The 13,866-nt window shown below is 39.9% G+C and overlaps 1 pseudogene; it reads right to left on the bottom strand.

Moving 5' to 3' along the window:
• Positions 1–250: 250 nt before the first annotated feature.
• Positions 251–897, bottom strand: LOC116478664 (ras-related protein Rab-11A-like; annotated as a pseudogene).
• Positions 898–13,866: the final 12,969 nt, after the last annotated feature.

The following is a 13,866-nucleotide window of genomic DNA, read 5'->3' as shown; positions in this document are numbered from 1 at the left end:
TTGAAAAGAGGCCTGGAACCAGATGCCAACTTTGGATACTAGGGAAGTTTAATTACTTCTAAATTCTTCAGCTAAGGAGTTTTGCCTGTTTTGTGGTCAACAGGTGGTCTTTGCTCCCTTCTAAATTCCTCCCACAAGGAGTATTTGTCTCCAGGGCCTGTTACTGGGTGGTTTTTGTTCTCCTCAGTATTTAAATATCAGACTTGAGAAATGTGCTACACATTGCCTTCCAGGGGAGAAGAGAAATGCCTTAGATGTTCTGACAGCCCTGCACCTTTGGTTTGTTTTCAGTGATTGGTGGAACATTCATAGGAACCACATTATTGCTTGGGGACATGTCATTTTCGGCTCTGTCTGACATTTGCCTCTGAGAAACAATGTGAGGTATCTCTGTTAGAATTGTCTGAAAAGTAGCTTCTACATTTGTAGAGTCTAGAGCAGATGTCTCAATGAATGACAAATCATTTTTTCTGCCAAAGCTCTTGCTTCAACTCTAGGAACTTCCCTGAGATAATGTTAATCACTCTTATTTGTCCATGATAACATGACAACAATGTTACTATCAGTGTAATTGCTCAGTTCTTTCAGCAATCATTCTGTATTTTCAAATGTGAGATGTTTAGCAATGTCTTAAACCAATAAGGCACCTACATCTCCATGATAATATGCTTATGTTATAGCTTGGTATTACTCTTGCCCTGCTCTGTCCCACATCTGTGCCTTTATTGTTTTCCTATCTGGATGCTTCTTGTTGCAAACTACTCCAATGGTGCTCTTGCTTTCCAGATTAAACTCATTTTGAGTAAATCAAAACAGGAGATTATTCTTTCCAACACCAGAATCTCCAATAAGGATAACATTAAAGAGGTAGTCATTCTCATTGTTGCAGGTGCCCATTGCACAACTGAGGAGTAAAGGGGTGGGAGCGGTAGCGGCATCTGTGAGACTAGGGAGGCATTGCTGCTCCTAATTTTCTACATTCGATGAAAAGTACCAATCCGGAGATCCAAGAATCTCAATGATCCTCAGGCAGAATAAAAACAGAGAAAACTACAAATTGTATCAACACATATTGATGACAACTAATGATAAAAAGTTGCCAGACAGTGACCAAAGACTTAGATTATAACACTCAACTCCCTTTGAATACTTGGAAAGCTTTCTCAGGAAGGAAGGGTATAAACAAGCCTAGATTGCAAGGATTGGAAAAAAATAAATGATTATTTAATACCTAGCCATTGACAAACATTCACAAGCATTAGTACCATCCAGGAACATATGACCTCACCAAACAAACTAAATAAGGCAGCAGTGGCAAATTTCAGAGTGACAGAGATAGGTAACCTTTCTGACAGAGAATTCAAAATACCTGTTTTGAGGAAGCTCAACGAAATCCAAGATAAAACAAAGAAGAAATTCAGAATCCTATCAGATAAATTTAATGAAGAGATTGAAATAATTAAAAAGCAGAAATAATTATCAGGCAGAAATTCTGGAGCTAGTCAATGCAACTGATAAACTGAAGAATGCATTAGAATCTCTCAACAGCAAAACCGATCAAGCAGAAGAAAGAATTAGTGAGCTTGAAGACAGGCTATTTGAAAATACAGAGTCAGTGAAGTCAAAAGAAAAAAGAATAAAAAAATAATGAAGCATGCTTACATGGCCTAGAAAATAGCCTCAAAAGGAAAAATCTAAATTATTGGCCTTAAAGAGGTGGTAGAGAGAGAGAATAGGGTAGTTTATTCAAAGAGATAATAACAAAGAACTTTCCAAACCTAGAGAAAGATGTCAATATTCAAGTACAAGAAGGTTATACAACACCAAGCAAATTTAACCCAAATAAGACTACCTCAAGTCATTTAATAATCAAACTCCCAAAGGTCAAGGATAAAGAAAAGATCCTAAAAGCACCAAGACAAAAGAAATAAGTAACATATAAGGCAGCTCCAGTATGTCTGGCAGCAGATTTTTCAGTGGAAACCTTACAGGCCAGAAGAGTAGTATGATATATTTAAAGTGCTGAAAAAAACCCTTTTATCCTGGAATATTATCTCCAGTGAAAATATCTTTCAAACATGGAGGAGAAATAAAGACTTTATCAGACTAACAAAAATTGAGTGATATTTTTTTAAACACCAGACCTGTCCTGTAAGAAATGCTAACGGGAATTCAATCTGAAAGAAAGGGACATTAGTGAGCAATAAGAAATCATCTGAAGGTACAAAACTTACTGGTAAGTAACAACAAGTATACAAACAAATAAAGAATATTGTAACAGTGTAATTGTGGTGTGCAAACTACTTATATCTTGAATAGGAAGACTAAAAAAGATGAACCTATCAAGAATAATAACTGCAACAAATTTTTAAGACAGACAGTATAATAAGATATAAACAGAAACAACAAAAACTTGAGAGGAGATGAAGTTAAAGTATTGAATTTGTATTAGTTTTCTCCTTGCTTGTTTGTTAGCTTCTTTGTTCAATTTTGCAATCAGAGTTAAGTTGTCATCAGCTTAAAATAATGAGTTACAAGATGTTATTTGCAAGCCTCATGGTAACCTCAAATCAAATATCTACAACAGTTACACAAAAAAATAAAAGAAAAAATCAAAACATACCACCAGAAAAAAATCACTTCCAAAAAAAGGAAGACAGGAAGGAAAGAAGGAAGAGAAGACCACAAAACAACCAGAAAACAAATAACGAAATGGTAGGAGTAAGTCTTTACTTATCATTAATAACATTGAATGTAAATGAACTAAACTCTCCAAACTAAAGACATAGACTGGCTACATGGGTTAAAAACACAAAACAAAACAAGACCCAGTGATCTGTTGCCTACAAAAAAACACACTTTACCTATAAAGACACACATAGACTGAAAATAAAGGGATGGAAAAAGATATTCCATGCAAATGAAAATCAAAACAAGAGCAGGAGTAGCTATACCTATATCAGATAAAATACATTTCAAGACAAAAACTATAAATACAAACAAAGATGGTCATTATATAATGGAAAAAGGATCAATTCAACAACAGGATATAACAATTATAAATAGAAATACACTCAATGCTGGAGTACCTAGATATGTAAAGCCAATATTGATTGATTGATTGATTGATTGATTGAGACAGGGTCTTACTCTGTTGCCCAGGCTGGAGTGCAGTGGTGTGACCATGACTCACTGTAATGGTTCACTGTAGCCTTGACCTCCCAGGCTCAGGTGATCTTTCCACCTCAGCCTCCTGGGTAGCTGGGACTACAATCACACGCCACTATGCCCAGCTAATTTTTTGTAATTTGTTGTAGAAACACAGTTTTACCATGTTTCCCAGGCTGGCCTCAAACTCTGGACTCAAGTGGCCCACCTGCCTTGGCCTCCAAAAGTGCTAGCATTACAGGCATGAGCTACCACATTCAGCCTAAAGTCTTAAAACATTAAAAAAAAAAACCAAAATCATATAAAATATCTTCTCTGACCACAATGGACTAAAACTAGAAATCAATAACAAGAAGAACTTGGAAACTCTACAAACACATGGAAATTAAACAATGTGCTCCTGAATGACCAGTGGGCCAATGAAGAAATTAAGAAGAAAAGTGAAAAATTCCTGGAAACAAATGGATGTTAACTATCGCCACTGTTATTCAACATAGGACTGAAAGTCCTAGCTAGAGCAATCAGACAAGAGAAAGAAATAAAGGGCATGAAAATTGAAAAGGAAGAAGTCAAATTATCTTTGTTTGCAAATGATATAATCCTATGTTTAAAGAAACTAAAGACACCACCAAAAAACTATTAGAGCTGACAAACAAATTCAGTGAAGTTATAGGATACAAAATCAACGTACAAAAATCAGTAGCATTTCTTTTTCTTTTTTTTTCTGAGATGGAGTCTCGCTCTGTCCCCCAGGCTGGAGTGCAGTGGCGTGATCTCGGCTCACTGCAAACTCCAACTCCTGGGTTCACACCATTCTCCTGCCTCAGGCTTCCAAGTAGCCCGCCACCATGCCTGGCTAATTTTTTTGTATTTTTTTTTTAGTAGAGACAGGGTTTCACCATGTTAGCCGGGATGGTCTCGATTTCCTGACCTCGTGATCCACTCACCTCAGCCTTCCAAAGTGCTGGGATTACAGGTGCGAGCCACCATGCCCGGCCAAAAATCAGTAGCATTTCTATATGCCAACAGCAACAGTCTGAAAAAGAAATTGAGAAAGTAATTCCATTTACACCAGCTACAAATAAAATACTTAGGAACAAACTTAACCAAAGAAGTGAAAGATCTCTACAATGAAAACTATAAAAAATTGATGCAAGAAATTAAACAGGGCACAATAAAAACAGAAAGGTATTCCATGTTCATGGATTAAATGAATCAATATTACTAAAATGTCCATACTATCCTAAGCAGTCTACAGATTCAATATAATCCCTATCAAAATACCAATGACATTCTTTACAGATATAGAAAAAACAATCCTAAAATGTATATGGAACCACAAAAAACCCAGAATAGCCAAAGCCATCCTGAACAAAAAGAACAGAACTAGAGGAATCATATTACCTGACTTCAAGTTATACTACAGAGCTATAGTAACCAAAATGGCATGGTACTTGCATTAAAACGGACACATACATCAATGGAACAGAATAGAGAACCCAGAAATAAGTCCATACATCTACAGTGAACCCATTTTTGACAAAGTTGCCAAAAACATTCAATGGGGAAAAGACAGTCTCTTCAATAAATGACGCAATAAATACACAGAAGAATGAAACTAGACCCCTATCTCTCACCATATAGAAAAATAAAATCAAAATGGATTAAATCAAAATGGATAAAGACTTAAATTTAATACCCAAAACTATGAAACTACTAAAATAAAACTTTGGAGAAACTCTCCAGGACCTTGGTCTGGGCAGAAATTTCTTGAGCAGTACCCCAAAAGCACAGGCTGCCAAAGCAACGAAGGACAAAGAGGATCACATTAAAAAGCTTCTGCACAACAAAGGAAACAATCATCAAAGTGAAGAGACGACCCACAGAATGGGTGGAAATATTTGTAAACTACCCATCTGGCAAGGGATTAATAACCCAAATATATAAGGAGCTCAAACAACTTAATAGGAAACAAAACAAATTTAACAGTCTGATTTTAAAATGAGCTTAAGATCTGAACAGACATTTCTCGAAAGAAGACATCAAATGGCAAACAGGTATATGAAAATGTGCTCAAAATCACTGATCATCACAGAAGCGCAAACTAAACCTACTATGAAATATCATCTTACCCCAGTTAAAATATTTTTTTATCAAAAAGACAGGCAATAATGAATGTGGGTGAAGATGTGGAGAAAGAGAAATCCTCATACAATATTGGTGGGAATGTAAATTAATACAGCTACTATAAAAACAGTACAAGGTTCCTCAACAAACTAAGATAGAACTACCATATGATCCATCAACCCCACTGCTAATATATACCCAAAAGAAAGAAAATTAATATATCAAAGAGATATCTACACTCCCATGTTTATTGCAGCACTATTCACAATAGCCAGGATTTGGAATCAACCTAAGTGCCCATCAACAAATGAATAGATAAACAAAATGTGGTACATATACACAGTGGAATACTTTTCAGTCATAAAAAAGAATAAGATTCTGTCATTTGCAATGACATGGATGGAACTGGAGGACATTGTATTAAGTGAAATAAGCCAGGCACAGAAAGACAAACTTCACATGTTCTCACTCATTTGTGGGAGCTAAATTTAAAACAATTGAACTCACGGAGACAGAGAGTAGGAGGATGGTTACCAGAAGCTGGGAAGGGTAGTGGGGGCAGGGGTAAGAAAAGGGGATGGTGAGTAGGTACAAAAATATACTTAGATACAATGAATGATTTTGTATGTGATAGCACAAAAGGGTGACTACAGTCAGCAATAATTTGTTACACATTTTGGAAGAAGCGGTAAACATTTGAGTATATGTAAAAGATTTTTCTCCTCATTTTTTAATCTCCTTATGAGGTAATTGACTGTCCTAAACAAAACACTAACAATGCATATATTTAAAGAAACTTATAACCTATTTCCTCCTCTCTATCCTTTAAGCAATCTATTGTTACAATTATCATACATTTTATCTAAATGTATTACAAATATGAATACACACATACTATAGAGGCTGCAGGAAATATTGACCTTGGCAAACTAGGATTGCCTAAAAGCATTTGTTGTTTTAGGGCAGTAATGGTTAAGAACTTGGGCTTGGGGCCAGTCACAGTGGCTCATGCCCAGCACATTTAGGAGGCTGAAGTGGAAGGATTGCTTGAGGCCAGGAGTTTGAGACGGGCTTGGGGCAATATAGTGAGACCTTGTCTCTACAAAAAATTGAAAAATTAGCCAGATGTGGTGGCACGTGCCTGTAGCCCCAGCTAATATACAAATATACAAAGCAAATATACATGGCTTTGTATGTAAATGGAACCTCTTGAGTGCTTTCTATCCTTACTACTACTGAAGGTGAAATTGCTGCTGTTTTAGCAGACTAGAACTGGCTTCTCTTATTGGGTTGTGGTAGCCAAGCACTGTGTGTGTGTGTGTGTGTGTGTGTGTGTGTGTGTGTGTGTGTGTGTGTTGTGTGTGTGTGTGTGTGTGTGTGTGTGTGTGTGTGTGTGTGTGTGTACATATGTTTATAGGGTAAATAATGCTTTGCAGTTTGGTATTGGAATTCTCTGCTCACTGACACTTGGCTTAAGCCTTCTTCCTCCTTGAGGTCTCATCTTAGTAGAAATTAACGTTTGCCCTTTTTGTTCAACAGAAATCAGGAGTTGGAAGAACATCCAGTAATGGGTACAGAGAAATGGAGCAGGCAGCAAGAAGAAGAGGGAGATTAACAGAGTGCCTGAGGCATGCAGACGATTCAGGAAAGGACTAACATTAGGTCTGAGTTATATGTAGGTATTCACGTTGCAAATTGCCTATGAACAGCCTCCATCCCCTGTGGGATCCAGCTGAGACCCATACTTTGGACAGCAGAATTGAGTTAGGAAGAGATCAGAGCTGTAGACACTGGAGTACGACTGCTCTTATAGCAGATCAGGACAGAGGTTGGCTTCTGTTAATAGCATTATAAAAATTGTTTTTCTAATTTATTTCATAGCATTTTACTCTAGGAAAATTAAGATGCTAGAGAGACACCATAAGCCTACTGCACATCACACGGTAGGGTGGAAAGTCGTCATTGAATATTGCCATCGCAATGGTCTCAGCATTCAAATGAGAACGTCGAGTGAAAGAAACTATGCTCTAATGAGGTCCTCTCAGAAACCACCAATCCTGGCAATTCAGCTCTCCGGGCAAACAATAGAGCAGGGTCGTCAGGACCACCCACCTAGGCGTCTGATGATCCTGGGTTTCAATCCTATCTGTGCCCTTCACTATCAGTTTGACTTTGGGCAACTGGTTTAACATCTCTGAGCCTCAATTTTCTCATCTATAAAATGAGGATGATAAAATGCATACTGTTTAAAAAAGAGTACTTACTGTCAGGTACTCTATAAGTATTATCTCATTTTATCCTCACAACAGCTAGATACTATTATTATTCTATTTCATAGGTGTGAAAACAGAGGCTCAGAGCAATGGGCTGTCATGTGTCGGAAGTCACAAGGCTGGTAAGTGGTACAACCAGGAATGGACCTTGGGCATTCTGATTCCAGAGCCCTGCTTTTAACTATTAACCAAAACTGCTGGATAAAGCTCTCCTGAGTATTAAATGAGCTGATGAGCTCAATAGTGCCTGGCACATTTTGATTCTTTCATAAACGGTAATTATCAAAATGAGAGTTGAATGCAATCCAAATCCCAAGTCATGACAAATCTGGGGTTAATGTGAATTCTGTAGCAACACCCAGGGCCAAGTCTAAAGCTCAGTGATCCTCACTCTCAGATAATCTACAAACAGAAAGTTCTCATAGAAAAATACAAGTTCCCTGGGGTGTCAGAAATCATTTATACAGAAGCTGCCTTTTGCAGCATGGGAACAGATCAGAGAGTAGGAAAGCAAGGAAGAACTGGAGAATGTCCTGGCCCCATCGTCAGAGCTCCTTGAAAGGGAGCATCCTGACTTCCAGCCCAATCTATCCAACAGGAGAGAACAGAAAGCCGGGAACTAAACGAGTGCCATACCCCTGGCTCATGGATTTTGCAGGATGCTAGGTAATGCTAGCATCATTTCTTCATTTCTCTATCATCCCCCTCCCCATCCCGATCATGTCCTCAGCCTTGTCTTTTTTTCCCCACTCCACCACTGCCAAGAACTGTAAGTGGTCCAAAGTGGGCACTCAAACAACACTAGCTGAATGCATTACATGAAAAATGGTATGAAGATAAAGATAAATATGTTAGGGACCAGAATGGAAAATTGTCATGCCTTTTTTAAGATGGAACACAGGACTTCAAAGAAACTTCAAAAATCTGATAAGGGCTTTAAACTGTCTACAGAGATTAAAGTTCAAACTCTCAGAACTGTTTTCCCTGGCATTTTTAACCCCTTAAAAATTTTAATAAAATATACATAAAATTTACCATGTTAACCATTTTAAATATACAACTCAGTGGCATTAAGTGCATTCACATGGCTGAACAACCCTCACCACCATCCATCCACTGAACTCTTTCACCATCCTAAACCGAAATGCCATACCCTTTAAACAATAATTTCCATTCCCTCCACATCCCAGACCCTGGGAACCATCATTCTACTTTCTGTCTCATGAATTTGACTATGCTAGGCCCTGCTAATAAATGGAATCATACAATATTTGTCCTTTTATGTTCAGTTTATTTACTTAGCATAATGTCTTCAAGGTTCATCCATGTTGTAGCATGTCAGAATTTCATTTCTTAAGACTGAGTAATATTCCACTGTATGCTTTATACTACATTTTGCTTATCTGTTCATCCACTGACGGACATTTGAGTTGTTTCCAGCTTTTGGCAGTTGTGAATACTAATATGAAAATGAATGTACAAATATCTGTTCAATTTCCAGCTTTCACTTCATCTGGGAGTATAGATCCAGAAGTAGAATTGGTGGATTATATAGTAACTATGTCTAATTTTTTGAGGAGCCATTCCTGGCATTTTTTTCTGTTATATTTTCAGAGTCAGCTCCTACTTATTTGAACAGTTTATTTTGCCTCCCCAGTGTTCTATCCTACATTTATCCTAAATGATCTCTCTTTTGCTGGTCCCCTCTTTCATTTACAACCAAGATTATTTAGAAATATGATCTAATGTTCCACAGTACTGATTTTTCCCAAAACAAAACATTAGGGCTGTTTGGAACAAACTGCCATTTCCCAAGTCATAAGTTGCATTAGTTTAAAAGGTAAGAATCCATGAATTTTTTGGGAAAAAAAAAGCAGTCCTTCAAATCAGTACCAAGGTATCAGTCTGTTATGAAAGACAGTTTCTGACTGACAAACGTCTCACTTAGGAACATCCCTGACATGCAAAGACCAGTGGAAACCAGGAGTCTGACTACTCCTGGAAGTCTCCATCTGTTGCCACGGGGATAGTGAGGATCTTGGACTTTCAGTGGTTAGCAGGGACAGGTAAAACCCACCTCTTCTCCATTTTCATCTTTCTTCTTGACACCAGAACTATGGGAGTGCCATCCTTGCTGTGGCTACCTGGCATCACAGTGGGAGCTCCTGTTCTCACTGGAAGATCGAATCACTTTGGAAGCAGAAGAGTGTGTGCTGGAACACTGCACAATTTTGCAAACAGAAACAATGCTCTTTCACATCTAGTCAATGAGTTCTGCACATTCCATCTCCTAGCCACCTCAAAATCCATCTTTCCTCCTTGCCTTCTCTACCTGGGGTCAGAATCTCATCTGGGTCACTTCAGTAGGCTCTGAACTAGTCTCCTCTACAGTCGGGATTTCTGGCCCATCCTGCACATTATGGAGATCTGTCACCAGCTCAATATCATTATCACCATCAAAGACCTGAAATAACAATGTTCAAGAGAGACCTTAACGGCCCCACACCTCTGCTGGGTGGAGCTTCAGGACAGCCATGTCTTCTGACTTCTAGTCTGGTCTGCACTTTTTTTTTTTTGGAGACAGTCTCGCTCATGTTGCCCAGGATATAGTGCAACAGTGTGATCTCGGCTCACTGCAACCTCCGCCTCCTGGGTTCAAGTGATTCTCCTGCCTCAGCCTCCTGAGTAGCTAGGATTATAGGCACCCGCCATTACACCTGGCTAATTTTTGTATTTTTAGTAGAGACAGGGTCTCGCCATATTGGCCAGGCTGGTCTCAAACTCCTGACCTCAAGTGATCTGCCCTCTTCAGCCTCCCGAAGTGCTGGGATTACAGGCCAGCTTGGTCTGCACTTTTCTCATTGGTTGCCTTTTATGTCAGCATGGCTGTCAGCTAAATGGGAGAATGAATATAACTGATACCATTTATATATGAAGGTCAGCAGTGGAGGGGACGGGAATTAAAAGGAATAAACTGCACGTATGAAATCATCTCACCACCTTTAGTCACCCTGGTCAACACTGGTGTAGTACCCATTTTCTCTTCTTCTTCTTCTTCTCCCTTTTCGAGGATAGTGTTGAAAGTGTTGAAAGTGGAGCGTTGAAAGTGGAGCAGTCAGGGTACTTCCTTCTCAAATCATCACACTTCTTTCTTTACCACACTTCCTAGCCACAATCTTCACCATTTAAGAGGAGGGGCCTCTTCAAACCCTTTCCACATGGAAATCTTAGGATGCAATTATGAAACTGCACTTGACTTTCCAGATATTTGAGGAAGCTTCCTGGTTCTTGCTTTATAATCATGATCTACCACCCTCACTATCCTTCCCTGAAATTTCCCTATCTAAAACAATGACAACAAAACCTATTACAGGGGTGGAGCCAAGATGGCCGAATAGGAACAGCTCCGGTCTACAGCTCCCAGCCTGAGTGACACAGAAGACGGGTGATTTCTGCATTTCTGTTTGAGGTACCGGTTTCATCTCACTAGGGAGTGCCTAACAGTGGGTGCAGGACAGTCGGTGAAGCGCACTGTGCGTGAGCCAAAGCAGGGCGAGGCATTGCCTCACTCGGGAAGCGCAAGGGTCAGGGAGTTCCCTTTCCTAGTCAAAGAAAGGGGTAACAGACGGCACCTGGAAAATCAGGTCAGTCCCACTCTAATACTGCGCTTTTCCAACGGGCCTGGAAAACGGCACACTAGGAGATTGTGTCCCGCACCTGGCTCGGAGGGTCCTATGCCCACGGAGTCTCGCTGATTGCTAGCACAGCAGTCTGAGATCAAGCTGCAAGGCCGCAGCAAGGCTGGTGGAGGGGTGCCCACCATTGTCCAGGCTTGCTTAAGTAAACAAAGCAGCCAGGAAGCTCGAACTGGGTGGAGCCCACCACAGCTCAAGGAGGCCTGCCTGCCTCTGTAGGCTCCACCTCTGGGGGCAGGGCACAGACAAACAAAAAGTCAGCAGGAATCTCCACAGACTTAAATGTCCCTGTCTGACTGACAGCTTTGAAGAGAGTAGTGGTTCTCCCAGCACACAGCTGGAGATCTGAGAACTGACAGACTGCCTCCTAAAGTGGGTCCCTCACCCCCGTGCAGCCTAACTGGGAGGCATCCCCCAGTAGGGACAGACTGACACCTCACTCGGCCGGGTACTCCTCTGAGACAAAACTTCCAGAGGGACTATCAGACAGCTGAATTTGTGGTCTCACAAAAATCCGCTGTTCTGCAGCCACCGCTGCTGACACCCAGCCAAACAGGGTCTGGAGTGGACCTCTAGTAAACTCCAACAGACCTGCAGCTGAGGGTCCTGTCTGGTAGAAGGAAAACTAACAAACAGAAAGGACATCCACACCAAAAACCCATCTGTATATCACCATTATAAAAGACCAAAAGTAGATAAAACCACAAAGATGGGGAAAAAACAGAGCAGAAAAACTGGAAACTCTAAAAAGCAGAGCACCTCTCCTCCTCCAAAGGAACGCAGTTCCTCACTAGCAACGGAACAAAGCTGGATGGAGGATGACTTTGACGAGTTGAGAGAAGAAGGCTTCAGAAGATCAAATTACTCCGAGCTACGGGAGGAAATTCAAAACAATAGCAAAGAAGTTAAAAACTTTGAAAAAAAATTAGAAGAATGGATAACTAGAATAACCAATGGAGAGAACGACGTAAAGGAGCTGATGGAGCTGAAAGCCAAGTTTCGAGAACTACGCGAAGATTGCAGAAGCCTTGGTAGCAGATGTGATCAACTGGAAGAAAGGGTATCACTGATGGAAGATGAAATGAATGAAATGAAGCGAGAAGGGAAGTTTAGAGAAAAAAGAATAAAAAGAAATGAACAAAGCCTCCAAGAAATTTGGGACTATGTGAAAAGACCAAACCTACGTCTGATTGGTGTACCTGAAAATGATGGGGAGAATGGAACCAAGTTGGAAAACACTCTGCAAGATATTATCCAGGAGAACTTCCCCAATCTAGCAAGGCAGGCCAACATTCAGATTCAGGAAATACAGAGAACGCCACAAAGATACTCCTTGAGAAGAGCAACTCCAAGACACATAATTGTCAGATTCACCAAAGTTGAAATGAAGGAAAAAATGTTAAGGGCAGCCAGAGAGAAAGGTCGGGTTACCCACAAAGGGAAGCCCATCAGACTAACAGCTGATCTCTCGGCAGAAACTCTACAAGCCAGAAGAGAGTGGGGGCTGATATTCAACATTCTTAAAGAAAAGAATTTTCAACCCAGAATTTCATATCCAGCCAAACTAAGCTTCATAAGTGAAGGAGAAATAAAATACTTTACAGACAAGCAAATGCTGAGTGATTTTGTCACCACCAGGCCTGCCCTAAAAGAGCTCCTGAAGGAAGCACTAAACATGGAAAGGAACAACCGGTACTAGCCCCTGCAAAAACATGACAAATTGTAAAGACCATTGAAGCTAGGAAGAAACTGCATCAACTAACGAGCAAAATAACCAACTAACATCATAATGACAGGATCAGATTCACACATAACAATATTAACTTTAAATGTAAATGGACTAAATGCTCCAATTAAAAGACACAGACTGGCAAACTGGATAAGGAGTCAGGACCCATCAGTGTGCTGTATTCAGGAAACCCATCTCACGTGCAGAGACACACATAGACTCAAAATAAAGGGACGGAGGAAGATCTATCAAGCAAATGGAAAACAAAAAAAGGCAGGGGTTGCAATCCTAGTCTCTGATAAAATAGACTTTAAACCAACAAAGATCAAAAGAGACAAAGAAGGCCATTACATAATGGTAAAGGGATCAATTCAACAAGAAGAGCTAACTATCCTAAATATATATGCACCCAACACAGGAGCACCCAGATTCATAAGGCAAGTCCTGAGTGACCTACAAAGGAACTTAAACTCCCACACAATAATAATGGGAGATTTTAACACCCCACTGTCAGCATTAGACAGAACCACGAGACAGAAAGTTAACAAGGATATCAAGGAATTGAACTCAGCTCTGCACAAAGTGGACCTAATAGACATCTACAGAACTCTCCACCCCAAATCAACAGAATATACATTTTTTTCAGCACCACACCACACCTATTCCAAAATTGACCACATAGTTGGAAGTAAAGCTCTCCTCAACAAATGTAAAAGAACAGAAATTATAACAAACTGTCTCTCAGACCACAGTGCAATCAAACTAGAACTCAGGATTAAGAAACTCACTCAAAACCGTTCAACTACATGGAAACTGAACAACCTGCTCCTGAATGACTATTGGGTACATAATGAAATGAAGGCAGAAATAAAGA

Source organism: Hylobates moloch, unplaced genomic scaffold, assembly GCF_009828535.3.
Source record: "Hylobates moloch isolate HMO894 unplaced genomic scaffold, HMol_V3 SCAFFOLD_3, whole genome shotgun sequence".
NCBI lineage: Eukaryota > Metazoa > Chordata > Mammalia > Primates > Hylobatidae > Hylobates > Hylobates moloch.
Note: the sequence above shows the minus strand (reverse complement) of the source record. Positions and strands in the feature narration are given on the sequence as shown.